The following is an 18,883-nucleotide window of genomic DNA, read 5'->3' as shown; positions in this document are numbered from 1 at the left end:
AGATAACCTTTTTCTAATTGCATCATAATCTGTGTCACTTGCCTCAGGAAAAGGGAGCAAAGTTTTGTGCTTTACTGAGAGGGTATATTGCAGAAATAAGGACTAATGTTGAAATAAGACAGTGTGGAGCTGGAAGAACACAGCAACCATCTGAAATTTTCTGAAGAAGGGTCCCGACCCGAAATGTCAACTTTCTGGCTCCTCTGATGCTGCCTGGCCTCTTGTGTTCCTCCAGCTCCACACTGTGTTATCTCTGACTCCAGCATCTGCAGTTCTTACTATCTCTCACTCATGTTGAAATGGCCACTTTAGCTGCATTGCTACTTCCTTGAAGAGATGAAGGAAGCTTCTACCTCTGTCACGTCAAATTTAGGAATTACATGTGCAAACCAAATTGTTTTCATCCCCAAGGCTGAGCTAGTCATATTCATGTGATATTGTGGGGGAGGCATTGGCCTAGTGGTATTATTGCTGGATTGTTAATCCAGAGACCCAGGCAATGTTCTGGGGATCTGGGTTCAAATCCTGCCAATTCAGAATTTGAATTCAACAAAATAAAATCTGAAATTATGTGTCTAACGATGACCATGAATTCATTGTAGATTGTCAGGAAAAACCCATGTTCACTAATCCTTTAGAGAAGGAAGTGTGCCATCCTTACCTCGTTTGAACTTACATGTGACTCCAGGTTCACAGTAATGTGGTTAACTTGAATGTGTCCTCCGGATAATTAGGGATAGGCAATAAATGCTAGCCTAGCCAGTGATGCCCTTATCCCATGAATGACTAAAAAGAATTTGTAGCATTCTCATCTTTCAGCTTGAGCTTAGTTCAAACTCCTTTTGCGGCCACTTTAATTAAATTCTCTCTCTTCTATTCTTGTTTTTATCCCCATCTCTCTCTTTCCTTTCTTTGTTTCCATTTTTTCCTTTTTTTTCCTTGAAATTCTAATTTCTATTGCCCCAATTTTAATCTCTCTGTTTCAACATCACAGTTGCCTTCTAAGATTTTGGGTTTTCTGGCTTTCAGGTGAACTCCTAACACCAAATGCTCCACAAAATCTTTTAACTGTTCAAGGAACAGAACTTTTGAATCCTCAAAAGTAACTTCCCCTAATTCTACTAGGAGAGTTCTGACATTGATTGCAGACTGTTCTATGCTGTGGCAGTGCAAACTAAAGAAAGCCTTTTGCAGTTTAAAAAAAAGTTGCAAAGTAACAATGTGCACACGCTAATGCTGTTGTTCATGTTTTGGTTTAAAGCCCAGATGAGACCACAATTTGTACCTCCAGATGATGAGCAAGGTTTGTAATGGTTTCAAAGAGGACATCTAAAATTGTTAATCTCCCAGGTTGGAAGAGATGAATGACTCAACCTGTCCCCCTAGTTGAATACAACAAGGTCAAAATACAAATTAAATAAAACCGAAAGAACTGTGGATGCTGTAAATCAGGAACAAAAACAGAAGTTGCTGGAAAAGCTCAGCAGGTCTGGCCACAGATGTACATGGGCAGGGACTGGATGAGGGAAGAGAAGACTGAATCAAGGTAGGGAGCTTTTCCAGCAACTTCTGTTTTTGTTCAAAGTAAAAACTGATTCCTTGTGGATGCCTTTCTCCAGACCAAATGAATTTAAAAATAATCAATTTAATCAAGCTTCCTTGAGTTAACAAAAAAAAGTTAATAAATTACTAAACATAAAAACAATTACTAGCACAACATAATCAGACAGATTAGAACTAAATGGTGATTTCAAAAAGATAGAAGTTACAAAAACAGATTTATGGATCAGTTTCTGAATTATTTGCCAAGACAGTTGAATGTTGAGACCATTTAAGTGGAGGTTACTGGTAATGTTTACTTTGGAATTTGACCAGATGATTTCAAAATCTTCAGTTTTGTAGATTCGTTGAGATTATGAAGATCTGATTCCTTTCAACTGGGATTAAATTCCAGCACTCAGGATGTCCTATTTCCTTTTTGTCTTGTTTAATAGCTAGCTGGCTGCTAGGACTCAGAATGGAAGAGTAAGGATTAAGGTTAGGGTTAGTGTTGGAAGAACAAGTTTAAAATGTCTATAGGACTTCAGGGTCTGACTTATGATTATGATATCTCTTCAGCCAAAATCCTATCCTTATGTTCTTCTGTCATGCAAACATGACAATTGAGATAATGGCCCAAATTTTCATCAATTCAGGCCAACTCAGGAACACTGTAAAGTGGAAACTGGGACCTGAATCCAGGATTCCCACCCTTCATTCACATTTCCAGCTAGTTTCACTGCAATTAGATAAGGATGTGGGTATCTAGCTTGTATGCAGCACTCTTGCCATCATGAGGATGGGCAATACATCATCCCTACATGGAATGGAGCCTTAACATATGTGAATAATGATACACAGTCCCTCAGTGAAGGCATGAACTACAAAGGAACCTCAGTCCAAAGTGGAGAACCAAGGCAAACAGTGACCTGCTCCTGAAGGTTTGTTTTGTACCTTGAATGAAGGTGAGGGGGGAGGTGTCACATTTCCTGCAGTCACAGGGAAAGGTGCCGGGGGTTTTGGGGTAGAATGTGTTTAATAATTCAGGTCCACAAGATATTTCTTTTCAATACTCTCTGTATCATTGTAGGATTCTTGTGGACTTTCAACACTGCTGATCTATGCCATGTGACCATGTAACTTTATCCACCCATTTAAATTCGTTACACTTTTTAAATCAGCATTTTAGTCTAAGTTTGTCTAAGCATTCTTTTGGTAATTTTCTCTTCAACTTATCAGGTCCAAACATGTTTTGCTTGTTTCAAGTCTCCTCTCACTTCTGCTCCAAATGCAGCTGATTAGCTTTTCTTAGCCAAACACCCACATCTCTGCCCCACCCTGTCATGAGCGAATGCAGCTTTGGTTGGGGAACATGAACATTACTGCCATTCATTCAGGATCTTGAAGACTACTTGATGCATTTGAGAAATTTTACATTTTAACCAAGGCATGAAATTGAGGACTAAGAAGCATGATGCAAATATGAAAGGCCTTCCAAATGATAGCCAGGGTTTCATAACAAGTGTTCAAGTAATTCTACATGAAAAGAGAGAGTAAGCAGAAAGAGGATCACATAACATAATAGAAGAATAGTAAACTTGTGAATTACGCACAGGAGAAATATTGGATGTGATGATACAGAAATAAAGGAGGCAAAACTTTCTGCACCCACCAGGACTCCTAGAAGAGTGGACAGGAGAATGTATTTTTAGGAGGCAAAAATTCAGCTTCCCAATTGTGGGTTAGAGTTTTGCATTTACGCTTTCTGAAGGAGATTTCTATTGAGACAGCCAATGCATTGATGATTATCTTCCTATATTCTATAGATTCTGGAATGATTCCTTTGAATTGGATGGTAGTAAATGTCACTCCATGATAAGGAGGGAGCGAGAAAGAAAAGAGGAACTACATACCTTGTTAGCCTTACATCAGTAGTAGGGAAAATGCTAGATTCTATTGTAGGATTTGTGATTGACACTTGGAAAATAATGTTCTGATTGGGCACAGTCAGCCTGATTTTGTAAATGGCAATTTATGTTTGATAAACTTTTTGGAATTTTTTGAAAATTTTTTGATATGTTATAAACAAAATTCATAAACATGAACATAAATATACTTAGATTTTCAGCAAGATTTTGATAAATTCCCCTACAAGAAGCTGGTTAAAAAAAAAGCAAATTCAATAAGAGGTAATGTACTAGTATGAATTAGTGATAGTAGGAACTGCAGATGCTGGAGAATCCGAGACAACAAGGTGCAGGGCTGGATGAACACAGCAGGCCAAGCAGCATCATAGGAGCAGAGAGGCTGACGTTTCAGGTGATGAAGGGTCTAGGACCGAAACATCAGCCTTTCTGCTCCTATGATGCTGCTTGGCCTGCTGTGTTCATCCAGCCCTGCACCTTGTTGTCTAGTATGAATTAGTAATTGGTTAACAAACAGGAACAGAGTAGGAATAAGTGGCTCCTTCTGTGTTAATGGATTGTGACTAATGGTGCACTGCAAGGATCAGTGCTTGGGCCCCAGCTGTTCATAGTATACATTAATGATTTGGAGGCAGGCATCAAATGTAGAATGTCCAAATTTGCAGATAATACAAAACTATGTGGGAATATGTGTTGTGTGGAAGATGTAAAGCAGCTTTAGCAAGATTTGACAAGCTTAGTGAATGAACAAGAACATGGCCAACAGAATATAATGTTGAAAAATGTGAGGTTATCCACTTTGGTAGGAGGAATGTGCAGACCAAATGGTAAGAAGTTGAAAAGTGTAAATGTACAAAGTGACCTGGGTTTCCATGTCAGTAAGTCACTACAAGCTAGCAAGCAAGCACGACAAACTATTAGGAAGACTAACAAAATATTAGCTTCCATTGCCAGAGGATGGAAGTACAGGAGTATTTAAGTCTTGTTTCAAGTGTATAGAAGTTTGGTTAGACCATACCTGGAAGAAAAGATATTATTGCCAAAGTTGGAGCCCAATGAAGGTTCGCCAGACTTGTTCCTGAGGTGTGTAGGGTAATTGAATTGTCCTATGAAGAGGGATTGGGCAAAATTGGTCTGTATTCTCTAGAGATTTGAAGAATAAGAGGTTATCTCATTGAAACTTACAATTACTTAAAGGGACAGACAGGACAAATGCTTGTATGATACTTCCCCTGGCTGAGAAGTCAAGAACCAGGGGATACAATTTAAAGATAAGGGGAATGCTATTTAGGTCTGAGACAAGGAGAAATTGTTTTACTCGGATTTGTGCAGCTTTGGAATTCGCTGCCAAAGGTATCTGTAGAGATTGAGTCTTTGAGTATATTTAGAGTAGAGATGGATAGATTTCTGGTAATTAATGGTGCATAATGAATATTAATTAATATTGCCAACCTACTGGAATTAACTCCACGGGTTCAATCTTGTTAACCAAAATTGGGAAACCTGTGAAACATTGGAGTATGTGTAGGCCTTCGAGCCTGTTCTGCCATTCAATGAGATCATGGCTGATTTGTGGCCTAATTCCATATAACTGCCTTTGGTCAATATCGTTTAATACCTTTGCTTAACTAAAACTTATCTATCTCAGATTTAAAATTACGAACGGATCCAGTACCCACTGTCATCTGTAGAAGAGAGTTCCAAACATCAATGACTCATTGTGTGTAGAAGTGCTTCCTAACTCCTGAATGGTCTGGCCCTAATGCTCAGACTGATCTCCCTAGTTCCAGAATCCCCAACCAGTAGAAATCATTTATATTTATCCACCCTATCTTTTCCTGATAAGATCTTGAAGACTTCGATCGGATAGCTCCTTAACCTTCTAAATTCTAGAGAAAGCAGTCCTAATTTGTACAATCTCGCCTCTTAACAACACCTGAAGTCCAGATATTATTCTTGTAAACCTACGTTGTACTCCCTCCAAGACTTATATATTGATCCTAATGGTGGTGCCCAGATCTACTCTCAGTACTCCAAGTGGGGTCTTCCCAGGGATTTGTATAACTGCACATAACTTCTGCATATTTGTACTTCAATCCTCTATACATAAAGGCCAGCATTCCATTTGCTGTTTTGATTATTTTCTGCACCAGTTTTTGACATTTTAAAGATCTATGCACCTGAACCTCCAAATCTCTTTGCACATCTGCTGTACTTAACTTCATACAAGGCAGTGTACTATTTGTGGGGTGGATTACTTCCTCCAAGATCGGCTAGTATAAATTAGTTCACTAACTTGGCTCCTTTATAAACACTCCATTTCTTGCAGAAACATAAGTGATGAAACCTGACCAGATCAACGAGCTCAAGAGCAGTCCCAGTCATATGCACTCTGCTTTTTGTAGCTAAATCCATACAGCGTAAGGGGTTTAACCTCGTCATATTTATCAGCCTATGAGAAGTTGCAATTATACATAGTCTGGTCTATTGGTGTTAAGCACTTATACTGTTAGGGGTAAAGCCTGGCTAAGCCTGGCCAAGCAAAGCAGCCACACAAACAAACATGACCGTTGCAGACAAGTGGAGTTGAATTCAAAAGGAGGCTCAATACAAAAGACCATCATTTGTAGTTGTGTATTTTCCCGATGCAAACTGTTGGTGAAAAGCTATTGTTCTCCTCATTGTGATGAAAGATCAAAGACCTGATTATGCATGAGTCAATGAGTTTTTAGTGTGAACACTGGCAGGTCTGCGAGAGGAAGTATTGCTGTGATTAATGGTGCAGCATTGCTATCTGCAATGAGTGACAGACATTGATTGTGCATGGGTATCTAATGGAGATGCCTAGAACCCAAACTAGAACAGTCATACACAGTGAAAACCTTACAATCCTAACTCATACTTGGGAACATAAATCATTGAGTACACCATGGTACATACTCTGGCAGAATGCAACAGATCATTCATCCATTTGGAGCACTGAAGCCAGGTTCTCATGAACCACTCATAGCCATTGACCTCCACAGCCATCTCTGTCAAGCCTTTGTCAGTAGGGATGGGGTCTTGTTGCCATCCACGGGGAAAAGAACTTCCTTTCTCCTCTCTCCTTTTTAGCCTACACGAGAACCCCTTGGGGTGCAGTGCTAAGGCATTTGTTATGGACCAGACCAAACCCTCAGGCATTGCATTCTGGATGCAATTTGACTGGCCAGGCTTGAAGTAAAACACATTTTATTCATACACAATGGTTAAAATACCAACAAAATAAAAATAAAAGAACTGCTTAACTGTAACTCAATTAAAATACTTAACAAAATAATAAACTACTCACTAACTGTTCCAGTATAGTAACATTCCATAAGGACACCCTTGGCAAAGGCAAATTCAGGAACATAGATTGTCTCACATGTAATACTGGCAGCAGGAAGAGAAGCTTTCAGCTGTAGCAGAGAGATAGAGAGATATAGCAGCTTTTACAAGCCCAACAGCTACTGAAAGCTAGCCTAAAAATTCTGATTCTGTCAGAGATTGACTCCACACATTCAGGGTGCTTCTATTGTTCCAACATTAAAAAAATCCCAAGGCCTCACAAGCTGTTTACTTTATTGGCTTAAAGCAGAGCGTTCAACACCTCTCTCTCAACCTCTCTTCATAAAATAAAGCAGGACAGAATATACCTCTTAAAGCCATAGTATCATCACACATGACATTGCTTTTTGCCTGGTCTCTGCATCTCCAGGAGTGGGTGGGAGTGATGAACAGGGTTGAGTGATGTTTCTGGATTGCAGAGAATGAAATGCTGGCCAGGTACCTTTGAAATGGATGTTGGAGCCCAATAGGTAAAAAAAAAAAGCATGTGGAAGATGCAAAGAACTGGGGAGAATGAGACAAACATTCAAAACAGGAGAGAGGGAAGTGAGCATTAGATGACCCTAGAAATGCCAGATTCAAAACAATACCTGGAATTCCTTCCCTAACAGCATTGTGGGGTATCTATAGCAAATGGATTGCAATGATTCAAGAAGGTAGCTCACCATCTTTTCCAGAGCAACTAGGCATAGGCAATAAATGCTCACCTAACCAATACCACCCACACCTCATAAAAGAACAAATTCTGAGTCCTATGGCAAATTTAAGCACATAATGAATAGGAGCAGGCATGGGCTATTGTCCCTTCAAGCCTATCCCACTGTTTTATAAGATAACTGCTGATCTGCCCCAGACCTCGACCTTCGTATCATTGCATCATAGCCCTCACCGCCTCAATATTTAAAAAAAAAGTGTCTACATCTTTAAATACTTTCAGTGATCTCTTCTAAACAATTCTCTGTGGTAGCGAATTCCAGATATTCACTACCCTCCCTGAGAAGAAGTTCTTTTGCAGCTCAGTTTTAAATGAATGTCCCTTTATTATGATATAATTAGAAAGTATTAGAAAGTAGACATTAGTAAAGTATTCTCAGGGTGTCAACCATAGGATAGAGATGTCTAGGGGAAATAAACAGTACAAAAACAAACACCAGATCCCTGGTAATATTCTTATCAATTATAATTGTCATTATCATAAATTATTATCCTTAAATGTGGAAAATAATAACTACCATGCTGCTTAAAACCTAGGTAAAACTGTGATATACTTACTCAACAATCACTTGATTGAAACCTATGGATCAATCTGCATTTTTTTTTGTTCTCGCACCCTGTGTCACACTCCCACACTTTCTCATCTCACTCCTACCTCATAACCCCAGATTATGTCTGCTTCCTGCAGTCAACAATTTGAAGTTTAACCAGCGACAAAGAAGATCTTTCACATTTCAATAAAAACTGGAAAAATATATACAACAGTAAGAAAACTTTGGCACCAGTTAGCAGAACAGACAGTATCTGTGAAGAGAATGCAAATATTGCATATATCCAACAAATTATCTATTTTTGTTTTGGCTCTGCCATTTGCATTTTTGCTTTCATTGACCTGAAATGTTAAATCCATTATACAAATGCTGCCTTACCTAACGTGCATTTCCTGTATTTTCTGTTTTAATTTCAGATTTGCAGAATCCACAGATTTCTGCTTTCATTTCTAATGCTATAATATGGAGATAGCCAAAGGGTAATCAAAGGAAGAGTGGAGCAATTAGGGACCAAGAAGGAAATATTCTTTGGATGGCACATGACTGAGGTTCTAAATGAGTATTACGCATTATTCTCCAGCAGAGAAAAAGATAATCAACAGTAAAGGAAAGAAGAGCTAGTAGCAACCATAATTAAGTTGTGTTTCAGTAGTGATCTTCCCCAGGATAAAAGTAAAAAGGAGGTACTGAAAAGATTGGCAAATGAAATGTGGTATATCCTAGGTTACTGAGAAAGTAAGGCTTAACATGAGGAGCTTCTAACTGCAACTTTCTATTTCTTGTTGTATATGTCAGGGTTTTTGGGTTGGGCAGGTGTGTGGTGTGGGTGCTCATGCCAGAGGACTGGATGAGTGCAAATATTATGCACTCAATCAAATCAATGAAAACCAGTTGAAACAAATACTGGAGCAGCAACAGATCACTGAAACAGAAAGAACCTGTCTGAATAAAATGGAACAGTAACAAGAACTGAATGGATTCCTTTTACATTCTCTTAAGTACACTTGTTTTCTGTCTACGCACCCAAATTCTGTATATTGTATATTGTAAAAAGCTTTTGATTATTGAATTGTATGTTTCTAACTGGCTTGCACCTCCCATGTGGGAATACAATAACCTTGCAACAAAATTAGTGAAGTATGTAGAGTTGGAAATAAACTAGTGATAGGTTCTTACCTAGGTAAGACAGCATAGATGGGGATGAAGGAAAAGCTCTCTGATTGTTGGGATGTGATAAGTAGTGTTGTTAAGGGTCTATGTTGAGGTTTCAAACTTTAATATTCTGTATCAATGACTTTGAATGATGGAATATCAGTTTATATATTAAGGTTTGAAGATGACACAATATTAGGAGGCATAGTAAGATGTATCAGGTTATTTCACACATTTAGTGGTTTCAACCTCCACCTCAATTCATCATTCCCTCTCTCTCTCTCTTCTGAGTTCACTGTTCTTTTATCCTGCTTTAATGTTTTTCCTTTGTATGAACTCCAAACCATTCCTTCCACTTTGCTATCACCCATTACTTCACTCTTCCCATTGTGTCCATCACGGAAAGGATTATTTCCATTCACTTCCTTATATTAGTTTCCAATCACATCCTTCTCCCCAGCTTCAACCAGCCTCACATCCTTCAGTTTTGCCTCTGGTAAGGTATCTTTCCAAATTTGTTTACAATCACCCTTTTCAAATCCTTCCTATCTAGTTTTGAGCCGACACTTTTTGAAGACACTTCCACAGCTACCAATCTATTTAACTACTGGTTCCATCTTTCTCCCTGGCAACTGTCAGAGGAGAAACTGGATTGTTTGCAACTTTAGCATCATATTTTACCTGAGATGAACTTCTACTTACATAATCTGACCATCTCCAAGACTGTCTATAATTACATCCTTTGCACATTCAATTATGTCCTTGACGCAGTTCAACTGCTGCTCGAATGCTCATCTGTGCCTTTGTTATCTCCAGACTTAACCATTCCAGTACACTTCTGACCAGCCTCTAACTCAAATTTGACATTATCCCAAACTCTGCTGACTCTTTGCTAGCTCAAATCTAGTCCCATTAATCCATCAGCCCTCTAATTACTGACCTACATTGGCCCATTTCAGACAAACACCTTGATTTTAAAATTCTCATCCTTGCTTTCAAATTCCTATATGGCTTTGTTCTTCTCTTCCTCTGTTATCTTTGATAGCCCTACAGCCTTCAAGGATATCTATGCTCCTTCAGTTAAGCCTCATGTGCATCTTCATTTAAAATCAATTCACCAGTGATCTTGCCTTAAGCTGCCATGATTCAAATCTCCAGAATTCCTTCCTTCTGCCTATTTATCTCTCTTGAATCCTTTAACATTCTTTAACCAAACTTCAGGTCATCTGCCAGAATATCTCATGTTGCGCAGTATCAACATTTATATGACACTAATCCTTGATAGCACCTTGAAACTTTTGCTATGTTCAATGCACTTGATAAAGACAACCTGGTGCTTTTTGAACACGAGAACCAGATGTTGGAAAGGAACATATGAATGTACAAAATAGGAGTAGAAGTAGACCATTCAGCCCCTCAAGCTCATTTCACCATTCAATAGGATCATGGCAGATCTGTTTGTGTTTCAAATTCCACATTCCAATCGACCCATGATAATCTTTTATTCCCTTGCCTAACAAGAAATGATCTACCTCAGACTTCAAAATATTCAATGAGCCTTCATCCACTGCCTAATGATGCAGAGAGTTCTAAATCCATATAATCCCTATAGTGTGAAAACAGACCATTTGGCCCAACAAGTCCACACCAACCTTCCAACGAGCATCCCAACCAGGCTCATCCCTCTATCCTACATTTGTCATGGCTAACACACCTAGCATACACATCCCTGAACACAATGGGTAATTTAGCATGGCCAATCCACCTAACCTGCACATCTTTGGACTGTGGGAGGAAACCAGAGCACTCAGTGGAAATCCATGCAGACACGGGTAGAATGTCCACACAAATGGTCACCTGAGGGGGGATCGACCCCGGGTCCCTTATGCTTTGAGGCACCAGTGCCGACCACTGAGCCACTCTGCTGCCAAAAAGTTACACAAACCTCAGAGAAAACAGTTTCTGCATCTCTGTCCTAAGAGGGTGACCCCTAATTTAAAAGTAGTGCCCCTTAGTTCCGGACTCATCCGTACAAGGAAACGTTCTTTCCATGCTCACCTTGTCAAGACCATTTAGAATCTTACGCACTTATGTCATGTCACCAATAGCTCTTCTAAATGCCAATGAAAACAAGTCCAGCCTGTCCAAACTCACCTCATAAGGCAATCTACTCATTCCAGGTATCAATCTAGTAAACCTCCTTTGAACAGTAAACTGCATTTATATTCTCCCTTAAATAGAGACCAAAACTGAGATGTGGCTTCACCAATGCCATGTAGAAAAGAAGTATACATTTCAATCAATTCACTCTTCATTCCTCTAAACTCTAGTCAAAACAAGCCCAGTCTCTCCAAACTCCCTTCATATGACAGTCGCTCATTCCAGGTATTAATCTAATAAACCTCTTCTGAACTACTTTCAATGTAATGTTCTGGCATGCACTTGTCTTTTGAAGGGTGACAAAGGAGAAGAGAGAGTAGAAGGGTGAGGGAGGAAATTCAACAGCAATGTTCAGAATGAAATCAGAGCTATGCAAAATTGGAAGAGCACAGAGATCTTGGAATTTTTGGCTGGAGGAGTTTCAGAGATGAGGAAAGACAAGGCCAAGGAAGGAATTCTAAACAAGGATGAGAATTTTAAAATTAATGTATTGCTGGGCCAAGAGCCAATGCAGGTTGTGAATTGGGTGTAACAGGAATTTGCTTAGGATACAGGCAGCAACAATTTGGATAAGCTCAAGTTAACGGAGAGTGTACTTATCCTACATCTATATTATATACATGTACTTTTAATGTGTTCAATAATTTAGTGTTATGGTATCACAAAAATATTTATGAAAAATGTTTTCACTTTTCTTCAAAAGTATGAACAGGAGCAACAAAAATTGCAAGAAAGGAAGAATGTGCCAGAGTTTATCAAAGTCAAGGAAACCTTGAGGAGAACAATAATAACAAATGCTGCATAAGATGGCCAGATATCTTATCCAAGAGCTATTGTATTTATCAATGTGGGCTGTGCCTCTTTGAAACTTGTACCAGTCAATACATCGATTAAAAATATGGAACTTATATTTTTCAATAATGAATTAACTGATTTATGTCAATGTTTGGCTCATTTTCAGTTGAAAACACCCTATTGGTCTTCCAATTGGACAAAAATCATTTTACCACACTTTCATTTCTATCAGTTCCTTCATCACATTTGGCTATCTTTTTGGCAAGTTCAGTTGCAACATTACAATCTGTAATTTTTTGGTCAATATAATACTGTATTAAACAATTTTAGGCTGATAAGCTAATATGTTCAGACATGATAGTCATGAAAGCAATTGATAAAGAGTATGTAAATCTTTATTTTATTCCCTGTCCTAATACTCTGATGATTTAATGATTATTTGTGGTGGTAATTTGACAAATGTGCCTTTACCAAACAACATTGACTTAGAATTTTGATGAAACATTACTTGAATTAAAGAAGAAAACTTGTAAATCACCTTTTACAAATTACAATAATTTGTTATATGAGCTCTTTACAGTATTATCTCCAAAATATTATATTCCAATCATGAACAATGTTAAATAATAGGTAAACTGTGGCTAAGGGTTGGTAGATGAAAAGTATAATAACCATATAGGATTAAGTTTTCTAAAATCTCTGAAATGAATTTGAGTAGTGTTAACCCTGCTCCCAGTGGCACAACGTTAATTTGCAGTAAACTATCAAACTTCTTCCCTGGCCACTAGATTGCTAGTAATAGTAGAATACCACAAAGTGCAAAGAGTTTTAAGATTAGGGTTAAAGTACATTTCTGAGGCAAACTAAAAGGAGCTTTACCTGCATCTAACATTTCTATACACCTACCTACCTTTGTGTATCTGATGTTGATACTGAGTGCCCAAATGAAAAGTATTAATTTCACTCCTTGATGATTGCAAAATTCATCCATTTGTCACCACCAATATTAGTTTGTTAATTGCAGATTTTAGAATAACAAGTTAAATGATTTGACCTATGTTGGATTGATAACTACCTGGAATGTGCATGGCACTATTCATTGCTCTGAATGGCTGCATTATTGGTTAAAATTCCACCAAGAAATAATTATGCATAGGATTGTGATCCATGTTTGAATAATGTATCATTGTATCCCTGCATGTAGGCATTTACTATAGGCAGGATAACCTAATGTGGAGCACTTTTTGATTTGTTTCACTTACTTTGTACTGTAATTTACCTTCTTTTTTTAAAAAAAAATGTGATTTGCAAAAGCAGGCAGTTTTAATCAAAACTTTTGAACCACTTGAATTCTTGAACTCAACTCCTGCTCCACAGTTAGACAAATCAATTTGCTGAAATATGCAATGATTTGCCTTTATTTGAATGATCAACAATTTCATCACACAATAGTTATTTGAAATCATGCCTGGCAGAAAATACACATCAAAAAAGGCAAACTGCCTCCTTCCCACAAGTAATCCCAAAGAAATTACAAGGTCCATTCTTGTGGCATACTATCCCATCTCTTAATAACTTTGCACTTGACATTTTTGCATAGAAAAATATCTTTGCCCCTTCAAAGAGGTATTGTGCCTCCGAATTATGAAAACTATTGACTTTTATTGAAGGGGAATGTCTATCTCTAACATCATGGCCACGACTGCACTTTAATACTAAGCAAAATGAAAATCAAAAGAAATGCGTTGCCCAGACATTTTCAGAGGTAAAAGACCAATGTGAGCTTGCACATAATAAGGCTATTAAATAAGATGCTTTTCTTGGGGGTCATTCAAAGTAATGATGCTGATTCTGCTGTAAAATTGAAAAATGGCATGACAAAGCATAGTTCACAACCAAATCGAAACAATGCAGAAGGAATAATTGCACGATGACTAGACAAGTAATTGGAAAGTTACAGCCTCCAGGAACCAGCTCTGATTTACAGGTTGGGAAGTTACGCCATCAAGTTTATCAGTGAAGAAAAAGAGAATTGGACTGGCATTTAAATAGGGTGAGTTAGGGCTTTAATAAGATATAAATGCCTGTAAATAAGGTGGTCATCAGTCAATGATGATATTCTGAAGTTGTTGCTTAAGATTTGAGCAGAAAATCTTTTCTTCGTTAAGAGAATCTGATTTTTTTTTTCCATTCTTACCATACTTTCCCACCTTTTTCATTACTCGCATCACATAAGAGTGAGGAAAGTTCCTCCCCTTGTTACTCAAATATATCTCTCTTCTGCTGAAGACTTATGAGTGGTTAATCCTTCACCACCTCATGCTGATATGTGCTGGAGATGAATATTACAAGAAGATGGCAAAAAAATCCACCCAAAGAAGATGACAGCATAACCAGGTCGCCACCACATATCCAAAGAATGAATTAATCATCTTTTGGAGTTTCCATTAATTGTAATTGTTTGCTGGTCTTAAATCTAAAAATTAAACTGGATATTTTATGTACAAGGACACTATCAGACAAATTTTTAAAGCTTTTGATTTTTCTTCTACTTTAATAAAAATCTGACTATTCTATGCCAATATAACTAGCAGATGATCTGTATAGTTTTTAAAAGTCAATTATAATCATTTAAAATTTAAGTGAGCTAAGATTTCAGCCTTACCAAGATTCAACTAAAGAACATTATGATTCATCTAATGCAGGATGTTGAATACGCAGTCTGAAAACAAAGATCATCCGAGATACTGAAGAGGTAGAGATGTTGTCAGCATTATTGTGGAAGCTGGTTCCAATTCAATAGATGACATAATTGAAAGAAAGAAAGTAAATGAGGAAAAGAAGGAGGACAATGGTACATGCTTGAGGGACAAAAGAATAAAAGGTACAAGAGCAGGAAGAGAAGCCATTGTAGGTGATTCGTGTAATTGTACAATTAAAAGTAGAACCAAGCAAAGGCAAAGGTCAGCAAAGAAATGGGGACATTTTGATGAGGATGATATGGTCAACCATGCTGTGGCTGTAGACAGATTGGCAATGATTAGAATGGATAATACACCATGATTATTACCAATTCACATGGTTAAGACAAAGTTGATTCTTCAGGCTGCAAACACAAATGAAATGTTAAAGCATGTGAATTGAGACACAATGGCACAGAAAATTCAACTTTTCAGAAAAAAGATATGAATAGCTGGGGGAAGTGGCAATCTCATGCAGAGATGTGGAGCCATACTTCCATTCTGACAGTCCCCTTGTACTGCAGTACTGTCAGAGGAAGGGAAACCATGCCTCCTCCATCACAGCACTCAGCTCCTGTATTTTGAAACTTAGAAGTCCAGAGTAAGGCAAGTGTGAGGTTAATATGCCAGGAGTGCAAGGTGCCAGGTAGGTAGGAGATAAAGTGCCAGGAAGTAGGGTCAGGTGAGTTCAGTGCCATGTAATCAGCTGGTACAGTGCCAAGTAAGTAAGATGCCAACTAGATAGTGTGCCAGGGTGCAAAATGACAAAGGGGGCGCAGGTAAGAGATGGCATGTTTAGGGTAGTTCAGAGTGGATAAAGATAGCAGGTCCTGTGGTACAGCAAGGGTCTGGAGAGGAGGGTGGGGATGTTGCACCTGGGTGATGGGTGTTGGGTCTGGAGCAGGGGCTGAGATGTCAGGTCTGGTGATGGGGCAGTGGTGTCCAGTCTGAAGTGGAACAGGGGTTTTGAGTCCAGAGTGGGGAGTTGGTGGTGTTCAGGTCCAGTGATGGGACTGTGGACTTGTTCTAGTGGCACGAGGCTGGGACTATTGGGTCCTGAGGAAGGGAATGCAGAGTTGGCTATTGGGTCTGGAGGAAGGAGAATGGGAATGTCTGGTCCAGAATAAGAGGAGGAGGGGACATCAGGTCTGAAGGAGAAGCAAGGATGTTGGGTCTGGAGCAAAAAGGAGGAGTGGTTTCAGGTCCTAGGGTATCAGGCCTCAGGCAGAGGGTGTTTGTTCTGGTGGCAGGGTGTGTTGGATCTGGTGTGGTGGGGGTTATCAGGCCCGAGGTGAAGAGGGGTGTCACATTGTGGTATGGGGGATTGATGGGTCTGGCGGAGATGTTTTTGGGGACATGTGAAATATATCAGGGCAATGTTCCCTCTAAGCTACGTGGCCGCTCTGAGGGTCTGCACACATCGGTCGGCATGCTGACACCCTTCCCAACCCAGACTTCCAGTTTCTGAAGTTTCTGTTATCCACGGACCTTGGAGATCCACACAGAAGAGAAAAGGAATTACAAGGAACAAAGTTTGGGAGTCAGTTTGGTAGTTACTTGGGCGTTTGACTGGGTATTTAAAAGTTTAACTTTCTTGCGTACCTATTTACTTAATTTCTATGAAACCCTCTTAAGTTTGATTTTTGGATACTTTCAGAGGGTTCCAGGTGGAGGGGTACTGCTCAGCAGAATCTTCAATTTCCCACTTAATTCTTCTGGTATCTACTACAATGGGGATTCATTGAGTTCACATGTGCAATTCTAATCTATGCTTCAGAAACTATGTGGCCATCAGAAAATCTGGGCCAACGTTTTTGTCAATCAATCAAGCACCAAAGACAAATTTTAATTATTAACCACATACATTGAAGTACATTTGTTTTACCAAAGCACATCACACTGACTTAAGCATGCACCAATTGACTCATTAAAATTGTTACCCTTTATTGTACACAAAACAAACTTGTTTTTCCCTCCAAAGTGAAATGAGTTGATCAGCAGTTCCCTGCTTTAAAAGTATTACATTGAAAATTGTGGCCAATTACAAAGCACAGTAGAAGTACCGAGCATTGAGATACTTCTGAATCCAACTCCTTCCCTGGAAGAACCAATCTTCTGCCTGTGGGTGTCTATGCTCCTTCAGCTTTGCAGTTCTCATTCAAGTTCTCACTAGCAATGACATGCGGGATATAACATACTAGGAATATTGTAAAACTGGCTTCGGTTTGAGAATTTGAAATTCAGTTACAACACTTTTTACTATTTGGTTAATTTTCATCCCGTCTTCGAACATAGGAACGAGACAAAGGGTAAGTGGAAAGTAAGAGAGATCTTCCCTTAGTTTTGTTCATGTATTTAAAGACAAACTCAATTTAATTACTTATGTTATCACATTGAATAAGTAAAAACTATTCAGTCCATCAAGGCTTATATAAAGACCCCATAATTCCCATATTATGGACTTTACTTTTTCCCTTGCAGAACCTTGAGGTTAAAAGAAATTGCAGCTTTTTTAAAAATAATTCATAGGATGTAGGCATCGCTGGCTAGGCCAGCATTTATTGTCCATTCCTAATTGTCCAGAGGGCAGTTGAGAGTCAACCACATTGCTGTGGGTCTGCAGTCAAATTTAGGCTCGACCAGGTAAAGATCCCAAAAGGATGCTGGTGAACAGATGGGTTTTGCCCAGCAATTGACAATGGTTTCATGGTCATCACTAGACTCTTAATTCCAGATTTTTTTTTTATTTAATTCAAATTCTACCACAGTGAAGGTGGGATTCAAACCCAGGGCTCCAGAACATTACCTGGATCTCTGGATTAATAGTCTAGCAATAATATCACTAGGGCATTGCCTCTCCTAAGATGAGGCTATTCTACTCATAGATATTGCCTGAAGGTTTGGCTTCATGAACATCTGTCTCATGAAAGCAGACCTCAGAGATCAGCAAATGCAGGTACCTGGTTAGGCATGTGTCATTTTATAACATCTTTTAGAAATCCATTTTCTTTTTCCCCTAAAAATAAGAAGAGAAAAACAGAGAGAAAGTGAAGTACACTGAGCAGGATGCCTAGCTGCAAAATTGTGGTTTTCAGACTTAAGCTGCTGTTGTCAACAATTGACAGATAGAACATCAGGCACGCAAATAAATCAAGAAAGTACAAAAAAAGCAGCAGAAACAACACAAATGGTGCAAATTGCCTGAATCAACAAGAATACTGTGGTGAAACAAAGATCTTCAGCTAATATTAGAACTTCATTTAAAAAAACACAAGCTCCAGAATTGCTGAAACTGTTTATTGCAAAGCTTATTTTAAAGAGAATTCAACAACTATGTTTGTTAGTGCCTGTGAGCCTCTGCTTCAGCAAGAATCTGAAGCTTGGACAAGGGGAAGAGTGAGAACAACTATACATTTAAAAATACCACATTGGCCCCCTAATGCTGAGGTGAAATTTATACATATTAAGAATGTCCACAGAATAAAAACAACCACACAGAATGCTGGAAATAATAAAAGCAAAAATAAGGCTTCAATGTATCCTTTATAATGATAATATTTCTATCAACATGCTCTTTATCTGAACACAAATGAAGTATTTTACTGCTTAACATGCATAGCTTTATTTCTGTCTACAACCAGGACCAGTGCACTCTTGGATCATCCACTTATAGGACCTCCATCAAACTGCCTTGCTGCCTAACAAACAAATATCCAACACAAACTAAGGAGGCTTTAATCATCCCACAACATGAGTTTAAAACCCGCATTGATTAACTAGCTACCCGCAATTTTACTATGCACCTCGTTTTCAATGCAAATAAAGCCGTCAAATTGTAAATGCCCACCCACTGTTCCGCAAATACGAGACAGACACAAACTGCTCACAATGGGATGGACACGTGCACAAAGTTTGGATAACCACCTAACCCACATTG

At 38.7% G+C, this 18,883-nt stretch overlaps 1 pseudogene; it reads left to right on the top strand.

The window, feature by feature from the left end:
• Positions 1-18,883, top strand: part of LOC125486043 — a 102,310-nt pseudogene that overhangs the window by 73,295 nt on the left and 10,132 nt on the right.

Source organism: Rhincodon typus, chromosome 25 (genome assembly GCF_021869965.1).
Source record: "Rhincodon typus isolate 14 chromosome 25, sRhiTyp1.1, whole genome shotgun sequence".
Lineage (NCBI taxonomy): Eukaryota > Metazoa > Chordata > Chondrichthyes > Orectolobiformes > Rhincodontidae > Rhincodon > Rhincodon typus.
The sequence above is the reverse complement of the archived record's forward strand: the minus strand, read 5'-3'. Positions and strand labels throughout refer to the sequence as shown.